The sequence below is a fragment of the Eucalyptus grandis genome, chromosome 8 (genome assembly GCF_016545825.1).
Source record: "Eucalyptus grandis isolate ANBG69807.140 chromosome 8, ASM1654582v1, whole genome shotgun sequence".
NCBI lineage: Eukaryota > Viridiplantae > Streptophyta > Magnoliopsida > Myrtales > Myrtaceae > Eucalyptus > Eucalyptus grandis.
The window spans coordinates 59,907,764-59,919,619 of NC_052619.1; the positions used below are offsets into that span (position 1 = coordinate 59,907,764).

At 37.3% G+C, this 11,856-nt stretch overlaps 1 long non-coding RNA gene across 6 annotated transcripts; it reads right to left on the reverse strand.

Moving 5' to 3' along the window:
* Positions 1-2,285: 2,285 nt before the first annotated feature.
* Positions 2,286-8,162, reverse strand: LOC104415389. Of its 6 annotated transcripts, XR_005545457.1 has the most exons (5): positions 7,873-8,162; positions 7,032-7,382; positions 6,802-6,937; positions 2,640-5,350; positions 2,286-2,549 (listed from the first exon to the last, which is right to left on the reverse strand). It is a non-coding gene; the product is annotated as an uncharacterized LOC104415389 (long non-coding RNA). The 6 variants fall into 6 exon arrangements; XR_005545455.1 differs by having other exon boundaries at positions 2,640-6,937; XR_005545456.1 differs by having other exon boundaries at positions 6,802-7,382.
* Between the last annotated feature and the right edge of the window lie 3,694 nt (positions 8,163-11,856).

Sequence of the window (11,856 nt, forward strand, 5' to 3'; positions counted from 1 at the left end):
TGTTGAAACAGTGAAATCAGCTTTGTCACGCACATGTATTGAAATAGCTTTCTCTTTCTGGACAATATCGTCATTTAGGCTTCATTTTTTTTTGCTAAGTGATTCATAAAATAATTTTTTTAAATTTATTGCTTTTATTACCTATAAAAATAAATGAATGAAAAATATTATCATTGTTTATGAAAATGTTCAAATATAAATTATTATCGATAATGAAATTTTTGTTAATTATCAAGTATTTCAAAAATACAAATAATCATTTTTTGTGATTATATCTTTTAAATTATTTATTTTTGGTGAAATAAATGAAACCTTACTTTTTCAAATATATTAATTCTTCAAGCTGTAACAACATGGTACCGATTATAAAACGTGAAATGATGAGGAGATCCTTCTGGCGCATTAAATGACGTTCGATGGGGTCAGCGACAGTGACGCCTTCCTGCCTTACGCATGAGCCGCACACGACCAAAAAGCAAAAGGGACAGCTTCTAGAGGCTTTCCTGTCTTTCCAGACACCTTGTCAGGAGAAGTCGTATGTCGGCATCGGCGCCCGTGCCGGAACTCAATTGTTAACGACGAACGAGGAATTTCTCAATCAGATCCTGACCAGCCCCATTATCTAGGATATCAGGTCCCATCAGGATGTCTGTTGTTATTATATATATATTTTTTATGTGGGGTTTGTTTGAGTGTTTGAAATCCGAGAACACCTAAAGATGCTTCTAAGATAATTAACATCTTTATCAGGCCTCACAGATGCAGCCTAGCTTACCGCGCGGTTAAGGCCTCATCCTCAGCAACTGCCGGCGGGTTCGGGTGGAGACTCTGGAATGGGGATAGCGAGGTTGAATGCTGGGGAGGCTGGAGCCACTCGACAAAATTGTTATCGTTGGAAAACATGGTCGATTTAGGCATGGATGGGTCAATCCAACGTTGGCCAATGAGCATACCCCAATGATGGCCCAAGCATCAGTTTCATACAATAGAGATGATGAATCGGCATTGAGGCAAAGGCGATGAATCAAGAATTACTGACCGTGTCCGGGAAAAGACAGTTGAGTCGGGATCAATTGCCTGGGAAACAGTGTTTTTTGTCAGCTGCAACTAATTTTTTTTCAATGGCCGGTGCTCAGGCAAGAGCATTATTGAGAGGAAATTGCCCTTCCAATTGAGAGTCCATGATTCTTGTCGATTTCCTTTTAGAAAGATGAGGCTTGATGCCTCTCCACTAAAATCTGCTGAATACGAGGATGGTTTATGTGGTATGCTCGCATTCCCAACAAAAGCCCAATTAGTACCATCCCAAAATTGTAGACATCACTCTTCACATACCAAAGACCTGTTCAACCAGAATGATGTGATACTCTAACATGAATTTGCTAAACATGGCACCAGGCATGGTCAAACAAAGTCCAAAGGGCAATGCTCTCTGCTATGATCACCTTAAGCAATTTAGAAAGCTCATCATATTACCTGTGACTATATACACAGGTGCTGCATAGCCATAAGTTCCAATAGCCTCTGTCGTCGCACGTGATCTACCCAAAATATGATATTTAGGCATTATAGGACTGTCGACACACATGCCAAAGAAAAGGTCAAAGTGGATAAGGTCTCTTTTCTACTACTAGTGTGATCTATACACAAGTAATTGGACAATGCAGATATAATGAACTCAGCTCGGGCCAGTGATTGGTATTTATAAACTAACCATGAGAGAAGTAGCAAAAATGCAGAAAAGACCATAACAACTGAACTCATTGTTTCTTTTTTGTTTTTGAACACTTTTTCTGTTTTTTTGTTCCTAAGTGATTGGTATTTATAAACTAAAACCATTTGAGAGAAGTAAAAACAAAAAAAAGTTTGGGAAAATGCACTTTTCTTTTTTTTTATTTTAAAAGACCATAACAACTAAGCCCCCCGACCAAAAATAAGGAAAAGATACAGGCGGCCAGTGAAGCAGGTATTAAAAAATTAAAAGAAGATGCTTTGCAATGACAACTCCCATGTTTTCTGTTTTTTTTTTTATTTCTATTCCTTGGAATAATTTTTTAACAGAAACGTTACCAAGCGCGCCCTAAGCCCCCGACCAAAAAATAAGGAAAATATACACGGCCGGTGAAGCAGGTTTTGAAGATGCTTTGCAATGACAACTCCCATGTTTTCTGTGAAAAGCCAGAATGAAAGCCTAAAAGGTTTCCAATTTTCAGGCTTTCATTCTTGCTGCTTCCCAAATGGCAGGAGGGGATTGCAAAAACAGGGATCTTGCAAACATATGTGAATTATTTCAGCACAGGATAAGATTTTGGAACCAAATCAGGTAACAACAATGTGGGATTGCTTCATTTAATCTAACTAACAAACATGAAAATTACCAAGTCCAGCAAAATGTTTGAGGGCTTGAAATCTCTGCAGATTATTTGCCTGTCTAACTGGTGCAAGAACGCGAGGCCTTTGGCTGCTCCTATTGCAAATTTAAGCTAAGCGGTGTGACCCATGGAAGTGGTTCAATGGCCAAGCCCCTTGCAGCAGGAAAGACACATGATCTGTACAGAACATTGAACCAAGAAAAGATCATGTTTACCATAAATTTAGAGCAGGCATGTATATATCGCCCAAGAAAGAACCTTACTTACATAGAGATGGTTCTTCAGGGTAACCCTTGGCAAAACTCACGGACACGTATTTCTTTATGCCCCAAACAATATCCCAATAGCCTGGCAATCATTTGAATAAGATGCCCAGGAAGTTCGCCTCCAACTGCAAAAAGTTATCACTCGTGTCACAATAGGGAAAACCTCATAATTTCACATTTGTTTTAGTATATGATGAAGCAAACAGGCATCTCCTGCAAAGAAAAGAGAGAGATAGAACGACCAATTTGTGCGATAAGAAATTGAAGAAACCCACAAGGCCACCCTAAGAGCCATCTACTATGGATGCACCCTACAAAATTTAGATGGTAGCAAAAATCTGAAGTAAAACCGGGATGAAATATTCAAAGATGCATCATCACCCATGTTCAATAGTAAATCCTGACATGTGAACCGCACGGTTGAATTTCATATGCCTTACTGTAAATACACAACCTCATATTCATGAAAATCAACCAAGGAGTAAGCAAATCTTAAGTGCTCAACCTATTTATAAAGCAAGTAAACATCCCTCGCATGATTTTGACATTGGCAAAGCCAATAGAGGATAAGAATGATGACAGTACAGGTGGCCATATCGAGTCTAAAACACAGAATCATATGCTCTGATATGCAACATGATCAAAAAGAATGCACTCATCTTGTGCCGTACAAAGTAGATGTCCACCTTCCAAGAAAGACAATAGCATCTTGAGTGATGATCAATATTGAAAAATTTATATGCTTACTAGATTTATGTGGAGGCTAAGTCCTTCCGTCCTTATCTTTTCCCTTTTAAAAGACTTGCATGTTAATAACGTGTTGACCTCCATTTAACAGGTGATTCATAAAAAGAAAAAGGCAGGATCTTATTCATTCTTTTAAGGATAATGAAGAAGAACAGTTATGTCCAGTTTCTCCTAAAGTAGCATAAGTTTTGACTCAAACGATTTGCTCACCTCAACTCACTTTCAGGGCTGGCCAGCATATTTTTCCACAAATAAATTATCCTCACTAAGGATGGTTTTAGCTCCTAGAACTATGATGAGAAATTCCAGAAGTGGCTCTAATGTCCTAAAACTCATATCAGTATTTAATGTTTCAGGTACATTATAGTGACATCCTCTGGCTTTAGCTTAAACAGCAAGGATATAAGTCACAATAGTTTCTGATGCAGGGCCTAAAGTCCTCTGAAATGCAAGAAGAGTCCCTACATTTCAAAATTTATAAGCTATCACAGTACTTCACCATAAAATTTATAAACTATGACCAAGATTCAGAAGACATTTCTACGCCAGCACTCAAGAACCTCAGAGATAGAAGCTAAGCTTGCAAAGCTTCTCTCCTCTTACTTGTTTCCTCCAATTCCGTGCCGCTTGGCTGCTGGAAAACTAACATACATGAAGTATGCACTACACAACTTAGACATAACAACTGTAGGACAAGACTGTAGAATCTCAAGATTTAGATCAAGAGCACAATTGCTCACTTAAGGTATCTATAGATCAAATGGTTCTAGGAATTACAGTAGCTTGCCTTCTAATTCACACACCATGAGACAGCCACTCAAATGTGCATTCCAAAACATCTATGCCTTGACCATTTGTGTATCATCACTTTACATCCCGACAATCTGTTCAGCAAACTGATGAAAACAGCTCTTCTCAATTGATTATTTCAAACCTCCAAATGGCACATGCCTACGGAAACTTATAAGAGCCATGTATTTCACCCGGCACTGTGCCTGCTGTTTTAATTTTTAATAGAGATAAAATAAAGACTGGAAAATTAACAGCACCAGGCGCAGAATAAGCAAATTTTTATTCTTCTATTGCATGTATGGAAAAGACTTACGCTAACCCCAGAAGTCCTTGAAAACAGAATCTCACAAGATTTTTTAATGTTTTTACATGGAATCTATAGAATGGAAGAGTAAGCTGGCTTTTCTACAAGCTCCTGCCTAGAATTGCTCCTGGTCATAGGACAAGTTACAGATCCTAAAATAAAGGATAAGAGGAGCAAGCACTATCTTCTCCTAAATAAAGGCAATCCTAACATAATTATATGGTCCACATCATTGATCAAACCCCCAGAAATATGTGTTCAGTTGGGCAAAAGGCATACATTCTCAAAAGGAAGAAAGCAAACTGAGATAGTGAGCTCCTGTGAAACTAGCCATGCAAAACCAGAACAATCTCGCCACAATTAAGGTCCCTGACATCTATCATCTCATTTTCAGTTTTCTAAAACAAACTGCATATCTGGACACGATTCTTCTCCCACCATCATAATAGAGCTTCTTGCTAAAAATGCCAAAGTGCTAACATTAAAGACTGCAAAGAACATGCAACCTGAGCTTTCCTGAGTGGAACAAAGATTATCTTCCACTCTTTGAATCCTTGCATGCTCTCTGGGTTCGACTTTTTTATGGTAATTGAAGTTATTTTTAACAAAACAAAAACAGAGTCATTCTTTTGCTCTGGGACGACCCTTTAACATCAAGGCAGCCTCTATGTCAAACCATCCTCATCGAAAATTGTATCAGATCTGAAGCTTCTTGTTGCAACTTTCAGCTCTGCAGAACTAAAGATTCTGACTTCTGAAGTGGGGGCAACATAACTGTTTGGAATAGATTCATTCGACCTCCCTCGCAAGCTCCTACTCAGGCCATCCTCAGAAGACGATGAACTGCTCAATAGTCACAGCTGGTCCTCCTGTGATTACACAAGTCAAGGGAAAATGGTGGAGAATTTGTCGTGAGCTGAAGATTGGAGCTAGAGATGAGTAGGAACTAATTGAGTTATAGAGATGTGAGCAGGTGGGAAAAAAGTTAGTTAGGGAAATTAGAATCTGAAGTTGTTATTGGACATGTGTATTAAGCATATTCCTTCATAATCCACATTGTCCATAAGTTGGGGGTCGCATGAATGTCAGGATTATTCAGAAAGCAGGAGCACAACAACTAGTGTAACTTGGAGAATATCTATAAGATGTATAGTTATGATTCAAGCTCTTGCATTGAAACTACAATGTTAAACAGACCTTCATCCCAAATGCTCAAACTGTCGGAACTGAGTCCATCTTGCATATCAAACATATTCCATTAGTACACCATGACCAATATGTTCATTCTTGTAGCAAATGCCTCCTTCTCCTCGTTCATATCCATTCTCTCAATCACATTATTCTCATTTCTTGTCTCAATTTCTTTCTAATTTTCTTTTAGCTCAGTATTCCAACTAAAGCATCAAAACTCAATCTATTCATCCAATGAAATGCCCAAACCAAATGTGAAGGGTGACATAGTCCAACCACGGTAGGAACTAAAACCAAAATTCTGTGACAAAATATCCTACTTTCTAACTCATATCCAACAAAAACAACTAAATTTAATAAGCTTTAATCCATGGAATCACAATTTGAAGTTCAGAATCATCATAAGGATACATCATACAACAAACACCTGCATTCTGAGGGCAAAACCAGCTGGAGATTACATCGTGAAAATGCACGAGTCAAGGTGAAAAAAAACACTGAAAACAAAACAAGAAAGCAAAAAAAATATTGCAGAAGAAACAAGGAAATTACTGAAACCAAATAACAAACACTACTAGAGCCAACAAACTCAAAATTCTATCAATTAAATGAGAAATGAATATAAAAAATTAAGTAAATAACCTCCTTAACTAAGACTTGACTAAACTATGCTTATTCGGCAACAATATGACTCCTGCCAACCACAGCAGAACATTCATTGTTGTCTGCTTTACAGGGCAGCTCTCCTGACGAATTTGGTCACGTCATATCTCTCTACCGAACTCCAATTCCAGCAAGATTACTGTCAAGAGAAAGCTCTATCGAAAATTTAAAAGATCATAAATTTGGCCGACCTAAAAGATGGCCTGAGGCAGCCAAAAACCAGCTCTGAACACACAGTGTTTCCAGCAGTGTGTGAAACTTCAGAAATTCACTCTAACCAAACCGTAACTCCAAATTGATATCTGTAAAATCCAGGCTCCACAACATCCTAAAATTTGATTATCACATGATTTTTCAGCTAAACAATTCCAGATTGAATCCAGCAACTCAGAATTCAATTAGATACGAATCCGCCGCTTTAACTGCAAAAAATTCCTTCGATTTTAACGAATAAAGAGTTTGAAACCTTGCCAGGCTTTACACCAAGTCGTGGACACCTGCTCAAAGCGCATGTCAAAAATCTCCTTTTTCTTTTTCTCCCGCACTTGCTGCCGTTGCTTTGCCTTCTACATTCCAAACTTCATGAGCGGTTCCTCAGCTCTCTGTACTTCATCAAGCAAGCATCATAAAATGCCGTCTGCACACTGGCACGCACACCTGTCTGACAATAAGTCGCGAAATGTTCACAGTTATTACCAGTAAGATCGTATTCACCAAATCCATTGCTCCTTAGAAGCTCATAAGCAGCTTCAACAACTTGTTCAGGGGATCTGGCACGAGAAAGGGTGCTGCAAGTTCCCGGATTCTTTAGGAGAAGGCCTAATCGCGGTGCGCCATACATGAAGTAATGAATGGAATGAAGCATCTTGCGGTCTCGACGGAAGCAATCAAGGCACGTCTTGATGACCCCACAGCCAGTTTTTCTCTGGTACCCACATTCTGGACAGGCAGGCACAGTTTCTGGTTTGACCCAAGAATGTGGTAGGATGGCTTCCTTGCTTTCTGTTCTGGTGAAGTGAATCACATAACCACCTCCCACATATATCCCTGGCATGTTTAGATAGAATTTATTGAATAACGAAAGACTCGATAAAATCACAGATTTGCCCAGAATATGGAATTAAACCACCGATAGCAGTAGGATCTAGTGCTAGCAAATCATGGTAAAACAGGCCTTTGCACCATAGGCCTTCAAATAACTTTACGCTCGACTCTCTTTTTCACGGTCATAAACTTTCCAGTGAACCTGGAAAGACCTAAAATGACAATACAAGCAAAACAAGAAAAGAACATAAAAAGTGATAACACCAAAGAAATCACACGGATTATTACAGGAGTTCAACAGAACGTAGGAAAGGAATCAAGAAACCAAAAGGTATGCATTTGACTCAGAAAAGGCATGTATTTTTCGTAGCTAGCTTCAAATGCTAATCATAGATCTCTACTATCATCTCCATCTTCGAATGAACCAATTTGAGAAATAACAGGGAAGAAGAGATCACATGAGCAAGCATTAGAGAGGTTAAAGAAGACTAACCATGGTGACTATAAGAGCCATATCGCTTATAAGCGTAGATGTGATCGCCAGGTTTCAGATCTTTTGGGTCGACCTTCTTCCATATCAGCTTCATTCCATCTTCAATTTCCTTCTTGATCTTGTTCATCATTTTTCTTTTTCACCTCCGGTTCTTTTGGACTCTTTCTTGACTCTCAGAGACTCGAACTCTGGGCGTTCGTTTGCCGATAGAAGACGGCACTGTGAAGCCGGCACTTATAAAGACAATGCTAGGAGATGATCAATGCTTGTCCATCGAGTTTCGTGCTTGCTTTTCTGGACTGCTTTCGAAGGTACGTGCTAATTCGTTTTGAACAGTAATAATTAGCGAAATTTGCACAATACTTGCTCATGTTTAGCAACGAGCAGTAATTCCTAAAGGGCTCTCATTACTAGTTTCTTCTCGTATGATTCACCACTGGGTATTTGATAAAGAAAATCCTTCCTTTAGAATTTTATTTGGTACGCAATTTATGTAAAACTTTGTTGCACAAGCGACATGTATATACATGGTCATTTGGCTTCTAAATATTCTTCAAAATGCACATCGCACTCATTTAGATCGGTTTGGATAAAAATATTATTTCATCACAGTGTATAGAATAGAATCTCCTTTCCCTATTTCCAAATTAACTTTTGTGTTCCTAATTTGAGTTAGGCGTTGACCTAATTCAGTAGAAGTCTTGTTTGGATTCCGATCTATTTGAAAATTGCTATAATTTATTTACCCATATATTTACGCATACATAAAAGCTATGTTCGGAGGAAACTGCCATATTCTACTAAATAGATTTCTGTGTTATCTATATCTAAGTCTTGAAAAAGAAGAAGATAAGATTTGCACCTATCGAATCTAACAAATCTTGTTTTTTTTAACATGAAGAGATAAAGAAGCCATTGCAATTGCCGGAAATACTAGGCCCACTAAAGGCACAAAGAAAGAGGGTAAGTTGTTAAAAATTATCATAGAATGGGTACCTCGATTTAATATTTGTACCTGTTATTGTTAGAAAGATACCTTAGAATAATTATAATTCGTATATAATTATATTGAGTATATCAAGTGACTATATATATTAAATAATAAGTGTAAGGAATGGATAATTAAATAAATGAGACTTATTCTTCTTTATCTTTCTACATGAAATAAAGAAATATACGTATGATAATCTATTCTATTCTTGTCTTCAAATTTGAATTCAATTCGAATTTTTATTTTATTTAAGAAATAAAAATAAAGAGTTTCTTACAAATTCACGATGGATTCGTTAGAATTCAATCCAACAACGGACTTATTCCTCGTCAATATCCCCCTAGGGGCCTAAAGACAGGAGAGCCACACACAACCTTTGCAACTGTACGCAAAAGCTGGTCTTGGAATTATTGATGTTTGGTCTCAATATTCCGACACCACCCTTTGACGATACCCTACAGGACAAAGAGAACTGACCAAAGAATATGATAGGAGTGGAGCATTTTTACTTTATTTCATCAAACGTTCGTCCCAAAACAAGCATCAAGATATTTAAATATTAAATTATAACTTTGTCCAATAACTTAAACTTTTAGATCAATTAACAATGATCCTATAAAATTTCATATGATATCAAAATAGAAGGCCTAGAGTTTGAATTTTTGGAGTATTCATGAACTTTATATGTCAATGTATGAAACAGCTTGAGAACTAAGATATTTTGATTTCACTTCTTTAAGAGAGGAACGGTTTTTCTGTGGATTATTCTCGATCCTATCAGCAGACAAAGATTTACCAAAAAAAAAAAGAAAAAAGTCCGTAGCTTTTCAAGTGTCCGAGGTCTTTGGCTTTCTTTTTCCATGCTTAGGCTTTGAACACGAGCAAAAGCTCATTTTCATTGCTGTCATGAATTTGTTGTACTCGGCCCCATTTTTTTTTTTATTTTTTTGGTGAAAGTGTTATTGAGCTTTACCAATCGGCCCCAATTAATCTTCATGGAGTCCATTCTTTTTATAGCAATTTTTGAGCTCTGAAACATGGTTGGGTTATCGATGGAGTCATGTAAAGCAAAGAACTGCTCAGTTGTCCATTCAGAATGAGCAAAATATGTCATTTGGTGCTATTCATGTTGCAGCTAAGGCATGTCCAATTGTTTTGCTGCTGAATAAGGGACATATTTCAAGGAGTAGAAGATGTCTTGTTCTTTTTGGTGGTGAATATCCTTTTGGTAAGTTTTAGTAGCTGGAACAATTGTTATTTGTTGTCTTTTCTTGTTTTCCCTGAACATAGATAACGTAAATTGGAGGCAGGATCAAGATTTACAACTTACAGTTTATTGAACATGGAAATAACAATAAAACTAATGTTAATTTACTCAATTTCGATCAGGTGCCTATGCTGAGGGACTGTAGCTTAAATATGTAGTATGAACAAGAAAGTCCTTTAGAATGAAATACCCTCTCTTTCTTTTTTCCAAAATTGAATTATCCTTGAATCGCGCAAGATTACATGCCAATATTAGATAAAGTTAAAATAAAAATTCCTCAATTTTATTCCTCTTTCTATTTGAAGAATGAGCAAATGTAGGACTAGACATCAAAAAGGTACTTCTTCGGTCCATAAGCGGGACCGGTCCAATATAATGCCGTAATTTAACTTTATGAGCCATAATTTATTAATTATCGTAACTCGTTTTCATTTATAACTAATAACTTACATTTATGAACAACTTGAAAAATTAACACTCAATAATTAAGCCATTATGAATGACAACTTATTAAGCATTCTTCAAATACTGTAACTTACCTCAAATTTCTTTTGCTGAATTTCCTAATATTATAACTTTCCGGGGAATACTACAGAATAGACAACCAGCATTTATTGTAAATTTTGTTTACCCATTCTGAGTAACTTAGCTCAATGATATTGTAACATTCCCTTTATATTTTATTCATTTAAAGGCTCTGGCAGTGAATAATTATCTCCATGTATCGTAATTTTCCTTAACCGATAACAAGGTCAACAATTTGTAATCATTTTCTCTTAAACATGTAAATAATCACTACTTTTGTACAATCATGAATGTTAATTTTTTCCCTAATTGTTATAGAATTTCCCGATGTCAAAATATTATACTGAACTTCAAACAGCCGAATGCTTTTTCCTCTCGTTTGTTTCCCTCGCTTTCTTCCAATTTGGGAACTAAGCCATTTTGCCCCTCTTCCCTCCTTCCCCACACGGACTCAAAGTCAACGACTTGCAGCACAGTGGAAATGAGACAACGGAGATCATCCTGCCTTTTCTCTTATCCTGTCAAAATGAAAGAGAGAGAAAAGAAATGAGACACCCTTGAATCGAAATATCTTATAAGATTTGAAAAAGAAACACGAAAACGTTTCCGCGTGATGATAATTCACGAACCATGATCAGCTTCAAAGATTTCAATTTGAGGACGAGGGAAGAATCTTCGGGTGAGAGTTGCACGAGTTGGGCTTGCAGTAAAAAAGGGAAGCCCAAAGCCCAGAGGCCCAGGTCAGCCTTCTTAGCCCATCTAATAGGCTCTTGTATTCCGTGCAGAGGTGTAGATTGCTAGGGAGCAGGTGGCATTTACAGTGTTTTTGAGAAGAAGCTCAGAGATGCCAAAGAACGGCTCAAGAAGGTTGTTGAGTAGTCTATTTCCATTAGTGATAGTTGCTTATACTAACGGTGCATTTGAGATGACTTTTGAGGAAAGTCTTTGGGGAAATGCAAAGTCCATTAAGTTAAAGTAGTTTTCCAAAATGCAAATTGTGTTTGGTAAATTGTATTGTAAAAATTCTATTGTAAAGTACTTTTGAACAAAATAGTATCTTGAAAAATTATATTTGCAAAAAGACTTTTGCTATTAAAAACAAAAAAACAAAAAAACAAAAAAAAGAAGAGTTGGCCAGCCAAGGGTTGGCAATCCAACGAAGGGCAAGCGGTCCGGTGAGTGTCGCCACGACCAGATCGCG